Source organism: Argopecten irradians, chromosome 6, assembly GCF_041381155.1.
Source record: "Argopecten irradians isolate NY chromosome 6, Ai_NY, whole genome shotgun sequence".
Classification (NCBI taxonomy): Eukaryota; Metazoa; Mollusca; class Bivalvia; order Pectinida; family Pectinidae; genus Argopecten; species Argopecten irradians.
Window position 1 is genome coordinate 46,300,161 of NC_091139.1, and position 23,419 is coordinate 46,323,579.

A 23,419-nucleotide genomic window follows, 5' to 3' on the forward strand; every position below is an offset into this window, starting at 1 on the left:
TTTCAGATGTAAGTAAAATGTTTATAGTACAAGAGTTTTCAGATGTAAGTAAAATGTTTATAGTATAAGAGTTTTTAGATGTAAGTAAAATGTTTATAGTATAAGAGTTTTTAGATGTAAGTAAAATGTTTATAGTACAGGTTTTAGATGTAAGTAAAATGTTTATAGTACAAGAGTTTTCAGATGTAAGTAAAATGTTTATAGTACAAGAGTTTTTAGATGTAAGTAAAATGTTTATAGTATAAGAGTTTTTAGATGTAAGTAAAATGTTTATAGTACAAGAGTTTTCAGATGTAAGTAAAATGTTTATAGTACAAGAGTTTTCAGATGTAAGTAAAATGTTTATAGTACAAGAGTTTTCAGATGTAAGTAAAATGTTTATAGTACAAGAGTTTTCAGAAAACGTCAGTAAAATGTTTATAGTATAAGAGTTTTCAGATGTACGGTAAGTAAAATGTTTATAGTATAAGAGCTTTTAGATAATGTCAGTAAAAATTGGGGAAGTCAGTGAAAATGATTTTACTATAAATGTCTTGAGTGTATCATAATATGAAATCAGATGTCATTATATCTCATCCACATTTTGACAGGTAATAAGTTATTGATTGTACTGACCATTAAATAGACATTACTTACTGTTAGGAGTTACATTCAAACTTATCCAATCTTCCTTGTATTGTAACTGATGTGCGCTAATTAAGTTTTCACAGTAATTATTTGAATTGATAAAAATATCAAAACATTAACCCTTTTCTGACAACACATCTTACAAAAATGTATTGTCCATGATTCCCACAGACAGTGTTACACACACCAAATTATTCACCCCACCCTACATCACCCCACCGTAACAAACATTCCATCCACGCCGTATTATACTTACCGAGTACATTATCATCCAGTCGGTCATACAACCAGTTTCTACACGTGAAGTCATCTTGTTTTATGAAAGAATTAAATGTGGGCTCAGGATTCAAAACACAAAAAAATGATTTTTTAATAAACTGTTTTTTTTTTTTAGATTTCAGTCGCGTAGTTCCCTGAATCAATGGAGCTACTAATGCTTACAGATAACCTCGTGTGACATTCACCAACACAGATATGCTCATAAAACACCAGAAAAATCAATAACCAGTTGATCTTCTTCAATATGATTTCTCCGATTTAAGAATAAGCACAAGTTGGTAAAAAACGTATAATCCATAAATCTGCTGTTAACTGTGGCAAGTACGTCAATGTGACATAGACCTAACACAGTAATTATGTCAAACAACACATTACAAGTGATCCATTTTAACTTGACGACATTAAACACAGTGTCACTATTCCAGTCGTATGGACCTATTTCTCCTTGTACAATAGGTTTTAGTTCAACACTAATCTTGGTACCATTTTCTAAACGCTATGAAGAACCATCATAGGTACTGAGCGAACTGCCATGTTATGGTGTGTGCTGCTGTATAGCTCGGAGAGAGTGGGCTGGATATGTTACAATATACCTACGTCATGTACCTATGTGTATACACAAACCACTCAGGTAGAGAATGCTGAGTCACAGTGTATTACAGGTGTATATAATATACACCTGTTCATCAGCAGAGCTGCGACCTGCATCATCATCTAGCTGACAAGGAGCGGAACTACTATCTTTTTACAGTCTGGCATTCTTTTTTTGCATCTCCAACTGGAGGGTGGGATTCTGTTCCTTTGTGGGAGATCCTCAAATCTTGTTGTGTTATGATAAAATCCCTTTAACTATTGCTAACGATTTGCACCTATCTACAGGTACACTAAATCTATCCCACTAGGTAGAGGAAGGGGAAAAAATACCACATTCAGCCTAATAAAATGCCTGTCTTCAGATGCCCCTCCCCCTTCTTTCTTCTGCATCTTGATTCTATATTATAGGTTTCATTAAGATGAAAACATAAAAGCTTTAGAAGAATTCACTGACATTAATGTGTATGCTAGCAAGAGTTGGTTTTTGAATTGTATTGTGGCCCCTTGTAATACTACTTCCTGTATTGTGGCCACCTGTAATTCTAATTCCTATATTGTGGCCACCTGTAATACTACTTCCTGTATTGTGGCCACCTGTATTTCTACTTCATGTATTGTGGCCACCTGTAATACTACTTCCTGTATTGTGGCCACCTGTAATACTACATCCTGTATTCGGCCACCTGTTACATTAATTCCTGTATTGTGGCCACCTGTAATACTACTTCCTGTATTGTGACCACCTGTAATACTACTTCCCGTATTGTGGCCACCTGTAATACTACTTCCTGTATTGTGGCCACCTGTAATACTACTTCGCGCATTGTAGCCACCTGTAATACTACTTCCTGTATTGTGGCCACCTGTATTTCTACTTCATGTATTGTGGCCACCTGTAATACTACTTCCTGTATTCGGCCACCTGTTACATTAATTCCTGTATTGTGGCCACCTGTAATACTACTTCCTGTATTGTGACCACCTGTAATACTACTTCCCGTATTGTGGCCACCTGTAATACTACTTCCTGTATTGTGGCCACCTGTAATTCTACTTCCTGTATTGTGGCCACGTGTAATACTACTTCGCGCATTGTAGCCACCTGTAATACTACTTCCTGTATTGTGTCCATCTGTAAAACTACTTTGTGTTAACTTTTAATTTTACTTCCTGTAATGTGGTAAGATACAACCAGTCAACAAGTCACTAGCCTACAAGAAAAAATCCTGATAAATGTGCCTCAAATAGTCTGTTTATAGCACCCAATGTTATTTATAAGCTGTGATTATTATAAGTCTGGATAAAACTTATGGTGGGGGCACATATATAACTTTGAGTGATTTTAAGAAATAATGAAGAAAAGAAACCTTGAATATCACTTAGAATAAAAAAAAAATCCTGAATAGTTTATTTTCAAACAGTACTGAAAGTTTGCTGTTTGTAAGACTTAGTTATGTTCATTTTTTAGCTATTTTTTAACGTTTCTTCCTGTAGTGATTCTTGCTGTGTCATAAGGTGGCTGACATTTCCTGCTGAAATCAATAAACTGTGTAGGTGTTCAATAAAATTGTCTGATATAATCCAAAGTGTGCGCCTGCTTTTGTGGGCAGTTGAAAACAGTACAACCACCAGCTGCCATTCTTACTCTGAAGTCTAAACATCCTTTGTATTTGGTAAATACTGAATCTGGAATAATGAACTAAAAGTAATAAAATATTTCATTATGATTTATTTCAGATATGGTTGGAAGCACTTACATCCCCTCGTGTCAGCAGAAAGTTGTACTTTGTAATGGATTGTAATTATAAATTGTAGGGAAAAATAATAGGCCAAATATTAATCCATTTATCTGGCACTGGGTGTTTACAGTGACCCCACTGGACGTCAATGTCCACAAGTTAATCACCGATCTATATATACACACATTGGTGTGGGGAGTGACTCGGCATTTCTCACAGGTATATTGGGCCCTTCTATTTAGTCAGGCTGAGACATGCAAACTTAAGGATGAGGGATATAAACCTACTATAGATTGTCTGACACAACAATAACCAGGATATGAGGTCTGCAAAGTGATCAGGCCGGGTGGATATACCCGATACACCTTGATACTGACAAAACACTGTGACAGGGGAACTCATCTTATAACAGCATGGTCTCTATTCATGAAACATACAATGTTCTTTATGTTTAAATTCTTAATGACAGATCACCAATAAAACATTCTTATCAATGGTGCCATGGCAACCAGTTGGAACATCCAGATAATTTGATTTTATAGATCATAACGGGAATTGTTGTACAGAAGACAACTGTATTATATTTGACTGAAGGCAAGGCCTTAAAGGGCGCTGCAATATGTTTCAGTAACCATTAATTATGCAATGTTAAAAAGTTAAGAACCTGTCAGTATGTAGGAATTCGAATTAAGATTTTGAAGATTGGGTGTTTTCTTATATTTTCGTGTATGTGTTACCTTAGAAGTGCTTCGCTTCGGGCATGAAGGGCTGCGCCATTATAAGGCTTAAAATAAGATATTGTTTGTTTCCCCTTTTCAATCTACCCACCAAAAAACCCCTACCCAAAATACTTTATTGGGATTTTCCATACCAAAAATATTTTATCATTTCTAATGATTTTTTTGTTTACTTTCAAAAAACTTTGAATTGTCGATCATCTTATATTTATAATAGTATTCTCTGTTTTTAACTGTTACCTGTTACCTCTTCTTAGACACCGTAGTTAGCTGGTTCCAGCTAGTTGTGGCGCGTTTTGTTCATTTACTAAATAGTTGTCCGGTTGTGCCATATAAAAACTGGGGTAAAACTTGCATGGTACTGAATTTGTTTCTGTTCTTATAATACATATTATAACTAGTTCTAGGAAAGAATAATTTTGTGTGTTTGTTGTCTAACCAAATCTTTTTTTCCCTACCTACCTACCCTACACTGTCTGGGGAAACAAACAATTCATTAGGGCTGGCCTAAAGAATTTAGAAAGAATGATTGAATAAAACAAGAGAGTATTTTAGGAAGTAAACTAATTTAAATGTACAACTTGGAGATGTTATGAGTATGCTAATATATGAGCCTCCAGGATACACAATATTTCCATTATTTTATTCAATGAGGAAATGTCCACTGGTGTATGTATAAACAATCCTGATGTCATGAGGAATGTAACTCAGTTTATACCTCATATGTCTTGTTAATACCTAACTCATGGATAGAAATGTCCTCATTTATCAGGTATCATCAACTATCTCCAGGGTGACTTAAGTCCAAATGCTTAATTCTATCATGTAAGCAATTAATAATTTATTTTAATGAATTCTTTTTAAGGGTAAAAGGAGTGAACACGAGTCCCAATGCAAACGTGAGCAAAGGTAGGTGAACGTGAATTTGAATTAACGGTTGAGAGAATTGGGTTAAACTCACTGACTAATCACTTTTATATTAGACTGAATCCGTCTCTACATGATACAGCAGAACGGTGAGCAGTAAAGTTGTCAGTACGCCAGGGAGAACAATAGACCAAGGCACAGAGTAGTGACCTCACACAGTACACACACCAACTTTGTAAACTCCACTTACAATTAGTAAGCAGATTTTTCTGGGCATGCCCAGTGAAAGGGAAACGTGAGGCAGTGTCTACGCATGAGTAAGCACAGCCTTCATACACCTGAGAGGATTTTGATCAATGGGACTAGGTTACCTGCACACACTATAATACATACAGTACAACCAGCACAATGTCAGTATCGTAAATCAAGCATGGATGGCTACAACAACAAATTACTTTTTCTTATTTTTAATTCAGGGCAAAGAGGTGTTTTCTTTATGTGAATTATTAGCTCGGTATGTCAGACTATGATATAATTACACCTCATCAAAAGGTACACATTCCTCAGGCCTCCCTGATCACGTTCGCATTTCCCCGATCAGGCAGTAGCAGTGCCCAGGTAAATCTCAGGTAACAAGATGTCGGTAGTATATGTAAATCATACAGGTAATGACAGTTTTAGATATCGCGTAAGATACTTATTTTCAAAGCGTTTAAACTACCGAGGTCATTTTGTACTCAAATGAAATGAAACCCAATTTAGTGCCCAGACAGACCACAAACACACTAAGTAAATGTTCCAGTGTATTCATCAGTCAATGAATGTATATGAAAGTCGATGACAGCTTGAGCACTAGATTATACACCTTGATAGCTCCCATAAACGATACTAAATCTGTATGCATAATCACATTGAAAATATCCACATTCCAATGAGCGCTGAACTCACGTTCGCACAAATCATGACTTCACGCATCTTTGGTGAGGATGATAAAGGGAAATATCAAAACATGAATGAATGATTGTCCATTTGTAAGAATCAGGCAAGTGTGGATAAAAGTCACGTTCACACTTCTAGATACACGTACCAACAGTGAGGTGGACAGTGGTCAGCCAGGTGTGGACAAGGGTCACTTTCACAATTCTACACCTTACTAGTGAAGATTATTTTTAGACAGCCAGTTGATCATTTTCCTCTATCATATTATGATTTATACTACCATGATCATATATAATAATTATTAGAATTATAGCAAGACAGTCTAAATATTTGCTATTTATGAGGGTACATATATATGTATCTTCGTAAAATAAGCAATGCTCTGGTCTGTACTTTCATGACTATTTTTATACTGTTTACCTGTTTTTACTTTGAATGGCATGTGTTAATTGGGCTTCATGCAAGTCATTCAATAAAGTAGGCACCAAAAGATTGATAAGTAATACTACAATTATTTTATTTATATGTTAAATACCTAAATTTATACTGTATAGATTTAGGTATTATACATATGAATAAAATAAATGTAAACAGCTGATGATAAATGAATGTAACATCATACTGTTCAGTGTATTTTAGATATAGAGAGATTTCTAGTGATAATTTCTGCCAAATCGTGATGGGATGCAGTTTGTACGTGGACAGCCTGCCAAAGTCTCCTGACACCGAGAGAGACACATGATGGTGAAGTTGTACAATGGGGAGGTGTAGAGCTAGCTCCAACCAGTGATTACTTATAGGACAGCAAGACTCATATTTAATTTGACATGCCATTTTATATTTTTAAACATCTGGGTTTTTTTTGTGTTGTCAGATAGCTAGACATGATCAAATATCAAATAAGTTTTTATTTTGTTTAATACATAAATGTTTAATTCTTTTCTATCTCAGTGGGTTTTCTGCAAATGCATTACCGGTAAACAATCCACAATTTATGCAGAAAATATATTTACTGGGCTATGTGGTATATATGTGCCACTGTTCTCTTCTAAATTCATTGCAGAGGAAAACTGCCTTCATCATGTCTCAAATACTGTTAATATTCTCATTTCAGGGTTCTTACATTTTAGAGTACAGGTATATTAAAAAAGCTAGCAGTGAATAATAAATCAGTATTCCCAATATAACTGTTACTAAGTATATACATTTGTAATGTAAAGTGGAACCCATGAAATGATATTTCAGCAAGTTTTTATTGATGCCAAAAGATCACAATCCTTTAATATTTTTTTCCTGAAATTTCTCCATAAATATGATAGGCAGAAGCCCCAACATAACAGTATTACATAATGGCATAAGATGTGACAACTACAAATATCATACCATTTTATCTCCTACTTGTCAACAGACCATCTTTATTTGCACACCAATATCCCCAGTAACTGGTGTGACGTAACTCACCATTTTATGAAAGTCACTGTGATTCTGTATATAGAATTAGTGCTATTTCTGTAGGTATCAATGTAGACGACAGACGTCAGCTTATTGATCCAGTATAGGTAATAAACAAGTTATAGACCTATTGGGCAGCTAAATACCTCACAACTTCATTCTACTGCGGTGTCTCGGCCAAACATGTAACAAGAGTTTCATTGTCACATTCAACAAATGTTTCATTAAATCAAATTCTTAAATTTAATTTTTCAAGCAATATAATCCATTTATACAAGGGGTACATAACAAATATTAGAGACCAAGTATTATCAAAAGAATTCCTTTAAGGAAATTTGAGATAGATGTTGTAGTTGGCATCAGAATCACTGAGGCATATTTAGAAATCTGTTCAATACAGATTGCAAACAAATAGCGTTTGATATTCAAGCTACAAAAAATCAATAGGCCTACATGTAATTCAATACAAGAGAGTAGAATATTTTGAACAAAATAAACTAGGTAATATTTTGAACAAAATAAAAGCAAATTGATTATCAATTAAACATAAAAAAATATGAAATACATAGAATAAGCTATGCCAAAGCTTTCATTTTCCATACAGGATATTAAGCCCTGTGCTGTATGATATGACAGCTCTTTCACCGAGTGATTCAGCAGAATTGTATTAAAATCAATATTACTTGAGCATAAACATAGACTACAACTTCAATGTCATACAGTTTAAAGTCAAACACTTAGGCCTAATAATGTAAGTTAGGAATCCATTAAAAACATTTCTAGTAAAGCTTGTCAAATAAATTAATATCATTTGTGTCACACCAATATGAAGTTTTAGGAATTCGAACTATTTTGATATTTTGATATACGGGGGGTAGTTGATAATAGAACCATCTTCATGATAATGATATTCATCCAAACGACAAGTTTGACAGTTACCAATACAAACAACTACATGTGATTCAAATCTCTAAAGTGAAAGTAGGCTATTTAAAGATGTCCGTCAATGTCTCAGGATTTTAAGGTGATATATGAGTAAATAAAGAAGTTTTATTTATTTAAAATTACTTTTCCAAATCTGGTTTCACCATTTTAATAGTTTATTACAAATTTGAACGTATGCTTTTTCTTTTGAAGACTAGATTACTACTGTGTGTTTATAAAAATCTTCATTATGACTTATGTGTATACAGGAAATCATTTCAATGTTTAGATCTATAAAACTGTGTCTGCACATGTATATCTGGCAAAGTTCATAAATAAATAAAGCATTGATAATTTGTTCCAACAAGAAAATTTCAAATAAATATGATAAAAGAACCTAATGAGACATTAGAGCGAAAGCGTGTATAAGTGTATGTGTTAAAGCGGTCTATACTGGTATATTTACCTTGACTAGTGTGCTTGACCTCCTTTACCTACAGTTGTCTTGTCTGCAGTAGCTATAACCAAGTCTTGGAGACAGAATAGGGTTGATGCCCCAATGTAGCTGGTTATTGACTAAAACATGTTAGATGTGGCACCACCATATCACTAGGTAGCCAGATTTGGTCTGTATGCAAATATCCATTGATCTTATGAAGCACTCTAGTCAGGCTGTGTGAATGACACAGCAGTTTAGTTCCTCTATCACGTTCACATTGCCGGCTCACTACCTATGGTCTCAGGAGCCCAAAATAGAAATAACAGCCCCTATCACCTATACCTCTAACTAATTACCTTTAAGTTAAATTGTTAATGAGTCAAATTAATAAAACTTTGTTTTTGATAACAGAATTCATATAATTTATTATAGGCTATATATGGTCTTATATGGATGGCATTGTTGTAGGGTGGGGGAGGCTGAATGTGACCTAGCACTGAACGACGGCCGGAAGATTTCTGTCGGGAACCGGGAACCGGTGTGGAGGCAGGGTATGATTATTCGTTCTAGGGTGTATGTAGGTCAGTGACTGACCAGATGACCGTTTAGAGTTGGTAGACAGACATCAGAATGTTTCGACACATCTATCACACTGTCTCCATGACCTGTAGTACCATGATTTTGGCAGAAATAAAATAACATGACAGATAAGATTTGGTAAAATTGATACTGAGTTTTATTGAAAATATTTCCAGGTGAATGGACCATCACGACATATCACACGCTGGCTAGTTAAAGTGCTCTCGTTTGTTACTGTCTGACAACAGTGGATGGTGTGATGTCTACATATCTTTATCTGATAACAGTAATCACTACCACAGCGCCAGATTAACGTTACTATGACGATACACCTGGCCATGACGAAGCATATTTCTACAAAACAATGACTGCTAATGACGTTTCTATCTACAAAATAAATTATGCATAATGATGCAATCTACATACTTCCCTCATTAGTTGCCAGGAATACACAGTAAGCATGACAAACCTATACTAATCACTGTAATCTACAACTATTATTCAGCTCAGGATAATTCTACAACTATTATTCGTAATGGCCAGTAATTTGGGAAATAATTCGATAATTATTTGTAGTTTTGGCATGTTCAATAACAAAATCATACAAATATATGTCATGCCACTATTTTTAACATTTGAAATTATTTTACATAAAATTGTTAACAAGTTAAAGACTGTGCTGGTCCTAATTTGACATTTCTGAAGTTTTGGTACATTACAGAATTCTAAGGCAGAAGCAAATCGATAAATGGAAGAGTTGAGCGTAAAATTTTTCATTCCTCACTAAAAACCAATTGATTACTGTCATCTGATTCAAGTGAAAGATTATGGATTTTTAAAGGTAATAATAAATTATTATAGGAAAGATAACAAATGTACAGGACATATTTGATACGGATGCCAAACAGTTTATCAAACAAAAACTTCATCATACCATTAGGCCATATATCCCTTTGATTTTCTGAAAACTTAAGAGCCAGCAAAATGAAAACAAAGATAATAAAGAATTCAAATATTTAAGGAATCAAGTTTTGTATTGGGACATGACATCGGTACGACAGACAACTACCTGTATCAGGACATGACATCAGTTCGACAGACAGCTGTATCAGGATATGACATCAGTACGACAGACACCTGTATCAGGACATGACATCAGTTCGACAGACACCTGTATCAGGACATGACATCAGTTCGACAGACACCTGTATCAGGACATGACATCAGTTCGACAGACACCTGTATCAGGATATGACATCAGTACGACAGACACCTGTATCAGGACATGACATCAGTTCGACAGACACCTGTATCAGGATATGACATCAGTACGACAGACACCTGTATCAGGACATGACATCAGTACGACAGACACCTGTATCAGGACATGACATCAGTACGACAGACACCTGTATCAGGACATGACATCAGTACGACAGACACCTGTATCAGGACATGACATCAGTACGACAGACACCTGTATCAGGACATGACATCAGTATGACAGACAACTACTGTATCAGGACATGACATCAGTATGACAGACACCTGTATCAGGACATGACATCAGTATGACAGACACCTGTATCAGGATATGACATCAGTACGACAGACACCTGTATCAGGACATGACATCAGTACGACAGACACCTGTATCAGGACATGACATCAGTACGACAGACACCTGTATCAGGACATGACATCAGTATGACAGACACCTGTATCAGGACATGACATCAGTTCGACAGACACCTGTATCAGGATATGACATCAGTACGACAGACACCTGTATCAGGACATGACATCAGTTCGACAGACACCTGTATCAGGATATGACATCAGTTCGACAGACACCTGTATCAGGACATGACATCAGTACGACAGACACCTGTATCAGGACATGACATCAGTTCGACAGACACCTGTATCAGGACATGACATCAGTACGACAGACACCTGTATCAGGACATGACATCAGTATGACAGACACCTGTATCAGGACATGACATCAGTATGACAGACACCTGTATCAGGACATGACATCAGTATGACAGACACCTGTATCAGGACATGACATCAGTACGACAGACACCTGTATCAGGACATGACATCAATTCGACAGACACCTGTATCAGGACATGACATCAGTACGACAGACACCTGTATCAGGACATGACATCAGTACGACAGACACCTGTATCAGGACATGACATCAGTATGACAGACACCTGTATCAGGACATGACATCAGTACGACAGACACCTGTATCAGGACATGACATCAGTACGACAGACACCTGTATCAGGACATGACATCAGTATGACAGACACCTGTATCAGGACATGACATCAGTATGACAGACAACTGTATCAGGATATGACATCAGTATGACAGACAACTGTATCAGGACATGACATCAGTTTGACAGACACCTGTATCAGGACATGACATCAGTATGACAGACACCTGTATCAGGACATGACATCAGTACGACAGACACCTGTATCAGGACATGACATCAGTACGACAGACACCTGTATCAGGACATGACATCAGTTCGACAGACACCTGTATCAGGACATGACATCAGTACGACAGACACCTGTATCAGGACATGACATCAGTTCGACAGACACCTGTATCAGGACATGACATCAGTTCGACAGACACCTGTATCAGGACATGACATCAGTTCGACAGACACCTGTATCAGGACATGACATCAGTACGACAGACACCTGTATCAGGATATGACATCAGTACGACAGACACCTGTATCAGGACATGACATCAGTTCGACAGACACCTGTATCAGGACATGACATCAGTTCGACAGACACCTGTATCAGGACATGACATCAGTACGACAGACAACTGTATCAGGACATGACATCAGTATGACAGACACCTGTATCAGGACATGACATCAGTATGACAGACACCTGTATCAGGACATGACATCAGTTCGACAGACACCTGTATCAGGACATGACATCAGTTCGACAGACACCTGTATCAGGACATGACATCAGTACGACAGACACCTGTATCAGGACATGACATCAGTACGACAGACACCTGTATCAGGACATGACATCAGTATGACAGACAACTGTATCAGGACATGACATCAGTACGACAGACACCTGTATCAGGACATGACATCAGTATGACAGACACCTGTATCAGGACATGACATCAGTATGACAGACACCTGTATCAGGACATGACATCAGTTCGACAGACACCTGTATCAGGACATGACATCAGTACGACAGACACCTGTATCAGGACATGACATCAGTTCGACAGACACCTGTATCAGGACATGACATCAGTACGACAGACACCTGTATCAGGACATGACATCAGTTCGACAGACACCTGTATCAGGACATGACATCAGTATGACAGACACCTGTATCAGGACATGACATCAGTTCGACAGACACCTGTATCAGGACATGACATCAGTATGACAGACACCTGTATCAGGACATGACATCAGTATGACAGACACCTGTATCAGGACATGACATCAGTACGACAGACACCTGTATCAGGACATGACATCAGTTTGACAGACACCTGTATCAGGACATGACATCAGTATGACAGACACCTGTATCAGGACATGACATCAGTATGACAGACACCTGTATCAGGACATGACATCAGTTTGACAGACACCTGTATCAGGACATGACATCAGTATGACAGACACCTGTATCAGGACATGACATCAGTATGACAGACACCTGTATCAGGACATGACATCAGTATGACAGACACCTGTATCAGGACATGACATCAGTTCGACAGACAACTGTATCAGGACATGACATCAGTATGACAGACACCTGTATCAGGACATGACATCAGTACGACAGACACCTGTATCAGGACATGACATCAGTATGACAGACACCTGTATCAGGACATGACATCAGTTCGACAGACACCTGTATCAGGACATGACATCAGTATGACAGACACCTGTATCAGGACATGACATCAGTACGACAGACACCTGTATCAGGACATGACATCAGTACGACAGACACCTGTATCAGGACATGACATCAGTACGACAGACACCTGTATCAGGACATGACATCAGTATGACAGACACCTGTATCAGGACATGACATCAGTATGACAGACACCTGTATCAGGACATGACATCAGTATGACAGACACCTGTATCAGGACATGACATCAGTATGACAGACACCTGTATCAGGACATGACATCAGTTTGACAGACACCTGTATCAGGACATGACATCAGTATGACAGACAACTGTATCAGGACGACACACACCTGTACCTAAGTATAATCATTAACAGCTAAAGCAGATTATTTGACATGAAAATAAACCTGTTGAAGGATGAATTTTACATGATTTTAAAGAAATATTCCTCATAGACATAGACACATATATTTTTAAATATTTGTGGACTGCATCATTCTACTCTTAACTAAAATAAGTGTATGCAACCCATGCCTTCATACTATATATCTGCTCTAACAGGATATTTATAGATTTCTTGAAATACAATGTACTCAAAGCTTATGCTATGGAAATAAAGATACTTGTACCTTGTAGATAATACTTAATGCCTGTGTCCCCCATTTCTCGGGGACAAAACAACAAGTCCTGGTAAACTTTGAAGAGGTTGATACTTAAAGCTTTAAACGAATATGTAGCGATGGTATACCTATCTCAGAGATAAAAAATACAGATAATCAATACAATAAACATAAAAATACTCATTAGATAAATTACTTCTATCTAGGACAAATTTTATATTTAGTTACAGAATGTTAACCCTACCGATTCTGGCAGAAGTCTACCGCTTCTGAGACTGATATTCCGCCTACCGATTTGATATCCAAATATTCCGATTTCTGCAAAACATCGTCTTAATTTTTTTCTTCCGATTTCTGAATTTTTCCAGTCGGTTTGGGCTGCTATGACAGCTTCAAAATGCATACCAGACTGAGCAGGGGGGCTGACTTCATAATTAAGTAAACAAGGACATAGTCATTCAGATCCCCCGCCAATGAAGATATCAAAGCTGAAGTAAGTTTGATTGTGGAGACTTATGTGTATGAAAAAAAACAGGAGAAAGGAAGTTGAGCTTAAGAAAGATGGAGTATAATTCAAGTAGAGCGGGGCTGCAATTGTTAAATCAGGTATACAGACTTGACATTTATATTAGACTATATACACAAAGATGGGTGGAGTTTTGCAAAATAACGTTTACCATTTACCATGATATTTTCAGCAATGTTTCCATGGTAACGGAAAAAGTGCAAAAAATGAAAACCTAAAAATAGCAAAAGGTACTACTAGACCATAAAAAGAATGTGTCTATGAAGTTTCGTGGAAATATCTGCTGGTTTTAGAGTTATGCTCCGGAAATGAACCTGCTACAAAAATATGATATTTTCAGCAATGTTTCTATGGTTACAGAAAAAAGCACAAAAAGTGAAAACCTAAAAATAGCAAAAGGCACTACTAGACCATAAGACCAATGTGTGTATGAAGTTTCATGGAAATATCTCTGCTGGTTTTAGAGTTATGCTCCGGAAACGATTCTTACACAAAAATCTGCCATTTTCAGCAATGTTTCCATGGTTACAGAAAAAAGTACAAAAAGTGAAAACCTTAAAATAGCAAAAGGCACTACTAGACCATAAGACCAATGTGTGTATGAAATTTCGTGGAAATATCTCTACTGGTTTTAGAGTTATGCTCCAGAAACCATTCGTACGGACGGACGGACAGACGGACGGCCCATTTGTATATCCCCCGCCAACTTCGTTGGGCGGGGGATAACAAAGGAGGTGTGAACACTCCCTGACCAACACCCACTGGTGCTAATTAGCAGCCTGGGGCTAGTTCCACCTTGGCTTGGCGGTGTCACTTATTGTGTCTGAGTGTGACGATGTGTATTACGTAGGCCTACCGTAAGGAAACAATCTTCTGGCCTTTCAATAAATCTTGTGCTTAAAACTAGTTAGCATCATTTCAAAAACAAACACTACTTATAACTGAAATGATTTACTCACGTTTTTAAAGTAAAATAGGCGTATAGTGTCTGCTAAAAGTCATAAACTTTGCAATTGTAATGGCCGCCATTTTGGAATGGGGTGATTCTAATAAAGGAGCCGGATTTTGGTATATATGGTTCCATTTACAGATAGAACAGATATCTGTAGTAGAATGTCATATTCGAGACATTACTTTTTATATTTCTTATTTAGAACACCATCATGTAACAATAAAGCCAAAATTTATACAAACTCTGTTCCCCTTCCCCAGAGGATGTTTCTGGCCAAATTTGGTTACAATCCGTGCAATCCATTATGGCTATCAATACTGAGTTTTAATCAGAATGATGTCCCTGGTGAGGGTAATTACTCTCACTAATGGCATACCAGATAATTCTGGATAGATATTTCCACATCGCCCAATAATTTGTATACAGTATAAGTGATGCATAATTGTATAAACCATGAAAAGAAAATTGTTTTTAAACAACAGAATATGTAGATATTGATCATATATACACACTTTTTAAAACTCTTTTCACAGTGTGTTTGGTTAGCCTTAACTTATGATCAACAACTGATTATGAATAACTTAAGAATTTGACCCCTTTTGGCCTTGCCCCTCTGCACCTGGGGGTCGGCCAGGACCATTATGGATAAGATGTTAAAAATGCTAGCTCTGGCTAATAATTCTAATCAAGTTTGACTTGGTTCCTATGAAAATTGAACAAATAATGGCTCATAAATGTGTTTTTCCTATGTAAACAGGTAAACTTGACTCCCTCCCCAGGGGAAAATGGGAGCCCCTAGGGTCATATAAATCACATTTGTAATAAAACATCTAAAGACCTTTCAATCTATGAGGAGTATTTGGTTCTACCATTTCCAGAATTTCAGAAGAAGATTTTTGAAGTTTTAGTCTGTTTGACCCCTTTTGGCCCCGCCCCTCCACCCCCAAGGGGTCGGCCAAGACCAATATGGATATGATGTAAAATTGCTATCCCAGGCTAATAATTGTTAACAACTTTGACTCATTTCTTATGAAAATTGAGAAATAGTTCATAAATAAATGTGTTTTTCCTATATAAACTATAGGAAACTTGACCTCGTCTCCAGGGGAAACGGGAGACCCCAGGGTCATATAATTCACATTTTTTGTAAAGGCATGGTTCGTACAGAAATTAAAAAAAATTATTCAAGGACTTTTTAAGGACTTTTCTGGGCATTTTTTTGTCATTTTTAAGGCCTCATTGAAATCAAATATAGATTCTATCAATACAAAATCAAATGGTTGGTCAGTTACAACTTCTGGAAAAATTGCTGAATTGATCATTTACATGTACCATGAAGCAATAGTTCATTAAATGAAGTTCTAGGATGTATCTAAATCAGAATGTGAACAGGGTCCAGAGAACTAAATTAACAAGAGGCCCTGAGGGCCTGTATCGCTCACCTGGTTTGTAATGCCAAGTAATGTTCTGAATACAGGTTCATTGTTTCTTTTCTGAAGGAATTTTAATATTAACTTCTAAGTCCCCTATTGGGCCCCATCCTCCTGCCTCCAAGGGGGCAGAGCAAAAGTTCTGTTCTCCTTCCCCCAAGAATGTTTATGGCCAAATTTGGTCACAATCCAAGCAAAACTCTAGGACAAGTAGCGATATATAGGATTTACCTCTATTTCCCCTATTGGGCCCCCCCTCCTGTCCCCGGAGGGTCAGAGCCAAAATATATACAAGTTCTGTTCTCCTACCCACAAGGATGCTTATGGCCAAGTTTGGTTACAATCCATGCAGAACTCTAGGACAAGTACCGATTTATAGGATTTACCTATAATTCCCATATTGGGCCCCGCCCCTCCAGCCCCGGGGGGCCAGAGCCAAAATTTATACAAGTTCTGTTCCCCTTCCCCCAAGGATGTTTGTGGCCAAATTTGGTTACAATCCATGTAGAACTCTATGACTAGTAGCGATTTAAAGGATTTACCTCTATTTCCCCTATTGGGCCCCGCCCCTCCTGCCCCCGGGGGGTCAGAGCCAAAATTTATACAAGTTCTGTTCCGCTTCCAAAAAGGATGTTTGTGACCAAATTTGGTTACAATTCATGAAGAACTCTATGAAAAGTAGCAATTTAAAGGATTTACCTCTATTTCCCCTATTGGGCCCCGCCCCTCCTGCCCCCATGCTATGGGACCAGAGCCAAAATTTATACAAGTTCTGTTCCCCTTCCCCCAAGGATGTTTGTGGCTAATTTTGGTTACAATCCATGCAGAACTCTAGGACAAGTAACGATTTAAAGAATTTACCTCTATTTCCCCTATTGGGCCCCGCCCCTCCTGCCCCAGGGGGTCAGAGCCAAAATTTATACAAGTTCTGTTCCCCCTCCCACAAGGATGTTTGTGGCTAATTTTGGTTACAATCCATGCAGAACTCTAGGACAAGTAGCAATTTAAAGGATTTACCTCTTTTTCCCCTATTGGGCCCCGCCCCTCCTGCCCCCGGGGGATCAGAGCCAAAATTTATACATGTTCTGTTCCCCCTCCCCCAAGGATGTTTGTGGCTAATTTTGGTTACAATCCATGCAGAGCTCTATGACTAGTAGCGATTTAAAGAATTTACCTCTATTTCCCCTTTTGGGCCCCGCATCTCCTGCCCCCGGGGGATCAGAGCCAAAATTTATACAAGTTCTGTTCCCCCTCACCCAAGGATATTTGTGGCCAAATTTTGTTACAATCCATGCAGAACTCTAGGACAAGTAACGATTTAAAGAATTTACCTCTATTTCCCCTATTGGGCCCCGCCCCTCCTGCCCCCGGGGGATCAGAGCCAAAACTTATACATGTTCTGTTCCCCCTCCCCCAAGGATGTTTGTGGCTAATTTTGGTTACAATCCATGCAGAACTCTAGGACAAGTAGCGATTTAAAGAATTTACCTCTATTTCCCCTTTTGGGCCCCGCCTCTCCTGCCCCCGGGGGATCAGAGCCAAAATTTATACAAGTTCTGTTCCCCCTCCCCCAAGGATATTTGTGGCCAAATTTGGTTACATTCCATGCAGAACTCTAGAACAAGTAGCGATTTAAAGGATTTACCTCTATTTCCCCTATTGGGCCCGCCCTCCTGCCCCCGGGGGGTCAGAGCCAAAATTTATACAAGTTCTGTTCCCCCTCCCCCAAGAATGCTTTTGGCCAAATTTGGTTACAATTCATGCAGAACTCTATGACTAGTAGCGATTTAAAGGAAATGTTGACGAACGGACGGACGACGGACGGACGACGGACGCCGCGCCATGACATAAGCTCATTGGCCCTTCGGGCCATGTGAGCTAAAAATCTGGATTTTAGGTCGATTCTCCCACAACACTTCTGCGGCAAGTTTGTTCAAAGTTATGTTCATTTTACATATAATACAAGTTTTGAATTAGAAATCAAATCATTTTAGAACAAATGTATTTTTCAATGACTTTTCAAGGCTAATTCGTTAATTCAAGGACTTTTCAAGGCCAAACTCTTGATTTAAGGACTTTCAAGGCCAACACTTAAATTCAAGTACTTTTCAAGGCCTGTACCCACCATGAAAGGACCTTAAGACCTTTCCATCTATGAAAAGTATTTGATTCTACCATTTCCAGAATTTCAAAAGAAGATTTTTGAAGTTACAGCCTATTTGGCTCCTTTTGGCCCCACCCCTAAGACCCCTGGGGTCAGACATGGAAAGTTTGATAATATGATTCAATGGCCATCTCATACTGATAATTCTGACAACATATGACTCATTTCCTATTACAAATGATTAAATAATGTTCAAAAATGTGTTTTCCATATGTAAATAAATAATGTTCAAAAATGTGTTTTCCTTATGTAAACTATAGTAAACGTAACCCCCTCCCCAGGAGGAACATGAGACCCCAGGATCATATAATTCATAATTTTTTTGTAAAGGAATTTAAGACCTTTCTATCTATGAAGAGTATTTGATTCTACCACGTCTGTGAGTGGTGAAGAAGATTTTTGAAATTTTAGTCAATTTTGCCCCTTTTGGCCCCTTCCCCAGCCTTCTGGGGGGCTGGGACCATATAATTCACAATTTTTGTTGACCTTTGGCCATGGAAGGTTTGTGAAAAATTTCAACGAATTTGATTCAGTGGTTCTGGTGAGGAAATCAACAAGAGGCCCATGGGCCTTAACGGTCATCTGACTAATAGTACAATACAACATAGTCGTTTAAAGATTTTAGCCTATTTGACCCCTATGACCTTGAATGAAGATCAAGGTCATTCATTTGAACAAAATTGGTAGCCCTTCATCCCAGCATGCGACAGGCCTAATATCAGGTCTCTAGGCCTCTTAGTTATTCACAAGAACTTGTTTAAAGGATTTTAGCCTATTTGACCCCTGTGACCTTGAATGAAGGTCATAGGTCATTTATTTGAACAGACTTGGTAGCCCTTCATCCATGCATCCTGCAGGCCCAATATCAGTACCCTAGGCCTTCTGGTTCTTGAGAAGAAATCGTTTAAAGATTTTAGCCTATTTGACCCCTATGACCTTGAAAGAAGGTCAAGGTCATTTATTTGAACAAACTTGGTAGCCCTTCATCCCAGCATTCTACAGGCCTAATATCAGGTCTCTAGGCCTCTTAGTTATTCACAAGAAGTTGTTTAAAGGATTTTAGCCTATTTGACCCCTTTGACCTTGAATGAAGGTCAAGGTCATTCATTTGAACAAACTTGGTAGCCCTTCATCCCAGCATGTCACAGGCCCAATATCAGTACCCTGGGCCTTCTGGTTCTCGAGAAGAAGTCGTTTAAAGATTTTAGCCTATTTGACCCCTTTGACCTTGAATGAAGGTCAAGGTCATTCATTTGAACAAACTTGGTAGCCCTTCATCCCAGCATGCCACAGGCCTAATATCAGGTCTCTAGGCCTCTTAGTTATTCACAAGAAGTTGTTTAAAGGATTTTAGCCTATTTGACCCCTGTGACCTTGAATGAAGGTCAAGGTCATTTATTTGAACAAACTTGGTAGCCCTTCATCCCAGCATCCTACAGGCCCAATATCAGTACCCTAGGCCTTCTGGTTCTTGAGAAGAAATCGTTTAAAGATTTTAGCCTATTTGACCCCTATGACCTTGAAAGAAGGTCAAGGTCATTTATTTGAACAAACTTGGTAGCCCTTCATCCCAGCATTCTACAGGCCTAATATCAGGTCTCTAGGCCTCTTAGTTATTCACAAGAAGTTGTTTAAAGGATTTTAGCCTATTTGACCCCTTTGACCTTGAATGAAGGTCAAGGTCATTCATTTGAACAAACTTGGTAGCCCTTCATCCCAGCATGTCACAGGCCCAATATCAGTACCCTGGGCCTTCTGGTTCTTGAGAAGAAGTCGTTTAAAGATTTTAGCCTTTTTGACCCCTTTGACCTTGAATGAAGGTCAAGGTCATTTATTTGAACAAACTTGGTAGCCCTTCATCCATGCATCCTACAGGCCCAATATCAGTACCCTGGGCCTTCTGGTTCTTGAGAAGAAGTCGTTTAAAGATTTTAGCCTTTTTGACCCCTTTGACCTTGAATGAAGGTCAAGGTCATCCATTTGAACAAACTTGGTAGCCCTTCATCCCAGCATGTCACAGGCCCAATATCAGTACCCTGGGCCTTCTGGTTCTCGAGAAGAAGTCGTTTAAAGATTTTAGCCTATTTGACCCCTTTGACCTTGAATGAAGGTCAAGGTCATTCATTTGAACAAACTTGGTAGCCCTTCATCCCAGCATACCACAGGCCTAATATCAGGTCTCTAGGCCTCTTAGTTATTCACAAGAAGTTGTTTAAAGGATTTTAGCCTATTTGACCCCTGTGACCTTGAATGAAGGTCAAGGTCATTTATTTGAACAAACTTGGTAGCCCTTCATCCCAGCATCCTACAGGCCCAATATCAGTACCCTGGGCCTTCTGGTTCTTGAGAAGAAGTCGTTTAAAGATTTTAGCCTTTTTGACCCCTTTGACCTTGAATGAAGGTCAAGGTCATTCATTTGAACAAACTTGGTAGCCCTTCATCCCAGCATGTCACAGGCCCAATATCAGTACCCTGGGCCTTCTGGTTCTCGAGAAGAAGTCGTTTAAAGATTTTAGCCTATTTGACCCCTTTGACCTTGAATGAAGGTCAAGGTCATTCATTTGAACAAACTTGGTAGCCCTTCATCCCAGCATGCCACAGGCCTAATATCAGGTCTCTAGGCCTCTTAGTTATTCACAAGAAGTTGTTTAAAGGATTTTAGCCTATTTGACCCCTTTGACCTTGAATGAAGGTCAAGGTCATTCATTTGAACAAACTTGGTAGCCCTTCATCCCAGCATGTCACAGGCCCAATATCAGTACCCTGGGCCTTCTGGTTCTCGAGAAGAAGTCGTTTACAGATTTTAGCCTTTTTGACCCCTTTGACCTTGAATGAAGGTCAAGGTCATTCATTTGAACAAACTTGGTAGCCCTTCATCCCAGCATGCCACAGGCCTAATATCAGGTCTCTAGGCCTCTTAGTTATTCACAAGAAGTTGTTTAAAGGATTTTAGCCTATTTGACCCCTGTGACCTTTAATGAAGGTCAAGGTCATTTATTTGAACAAACTTGGTAGCCCTTCATCCCAGCATCCTACAGGCCCAAAATCAGTACCCTAGGCCTTCTGGTTCTTGAGAAGAAGTTGTTTAAAGGATTTTAGCCTATTTGACCCTGTGACCTTAAATGAAGGTCAAGGTCATTTATTTGAACAAACTTGGTAGCCCTTCATCCCAGCATCCTACAGGCCGAATATCAGTACCCTGGGCCTTCTGGTTTTTGAGAAGAAGTCATTTAAAGATTTTAGCCTATTTGACCCCTGTGACCTTGAATGAAGGTCAAGGTCATTCATTTGAACAAACTTGGTAGCCCTTCGTCCCAGCAACCTACAGGCCAAATAAGAGTACCCTGGGCCTTCCGGTTATTGAGAAGTCGTTTGAATGAAAAGTTTACGGACGGCGGACGGCGCACGACGACGGACGGTGCATGATGACAATAGGTCATCCTGTGGTTCTGGTGAGGAAATCAAAAATGTAAATTTTTATTGTCGTAAGATGGCGACGACGTACAAAGGTAGGTAGAATAGGTCACTTGACGACTTACAAAAGGTGGGTAGAACAGGGCTGGGGAAAAGTACTCGTCCGCTCGTCTAGACGAGTGGATTTGGCCATCGGACGAGTGAATGTTGACATCACGCTTGTCCGTCGGACGAGTGAAAAATTCTGACAATGACTATATGACCTACACCTTATTAATTATATCGTTTCTCGATAAATTTATATAGGGTCTGACATTCGTAACGGTTTCTTAAATACGACGAAGCAATGATAAGCTTTCGCTTTCTGCATCATTCTAGGAATTCCCGACTTTCGTTTTCAATGCGCATGCGCATGTACAGCATTGTAACATGAATAAATCCGAGGTCTATTGATATCGTAATCAAGAGTCTAGAGGTGTATCGAAAAACAAGATGTCACAGCGAAATTTGCTTCAGTTTTTAGCGACATTCGCCTAACAAAAATCTTACCAGAAGCTAGTGGAGTTAAAAATAATATATACCTACTACATTGGAAAGTAAGTTAAAATATCGACCCTTTAAAAAGATATCTTTTTTAACACTTCCATACAAAATTGTTTGGAAATTAAATGTTTTGTCGGTCTTCTTGTAAAACTGTCTGTTAGTCACGTTATCCCGAATCGGCATCAATACAGTTCTAACAATCAAATGGATATATCTAAAACCGCTGTAGGCTAATATATACAGTCACATCTACTTATTTATCTGACAAATATTACGGACAAGTAAAAATGTCATTCGGACGAGTAGATTGTGATGAAGCACTTGTCCGACGGACGAGTACATTTCAAAGTTTTTCCGCAGCCCTGTAGAATAGGTCACTTGAGACATCATGCAGCATTTAATATGTCTTTAGACAATCCCTTTAAATCAAAGGCATTTTCAAAAAGGACATCATAATCACCAGAAGACGGGACTAATCAACAGTTCATTGTATTTATTCTGCTTTTGGTGCATCTGTACTTCTGTAGCATGATTGGATAGGGTCAATCATCTGTGACCAAGTAGCTCAGCAGTAGAGCATTCGGCTAGTGGTTGGATGTTCCGGATTCGAATACCGGTCTG

The 23,419-nt window shown here is 38.5% G+C and overlaps 1 protein-coding gene across 3 annotated transcripts in view; it reads right to left on the reverse strand.

The window, feature by feature from the left end:
• Positions 1-23,419, reverse strand: part of LOC138326074 (kelch-like ECH-associated protein 1B) — a 36,937-nt gene that overhangs the window by 12,622 nt on the left and 896 nt on the right. The window contains exon 1 of one of the 3 annotated variants that reach the window (XM_069272204.1): positions 8,625-8,862. The exons of 1 other annotated variant lie outside the window; for it this stretch is intronic. The gene's annotated coding sequence lies outside the window, so the exon portion shown is untranslated. Of the gene's footprint in view, positions 1-883; positions 1,639-8,624; positions 8,863-23,419 lie in introns of those variants that run through there. One more of the 3 variants, XM_069272203.1, reaches the window with a different exon arrangement.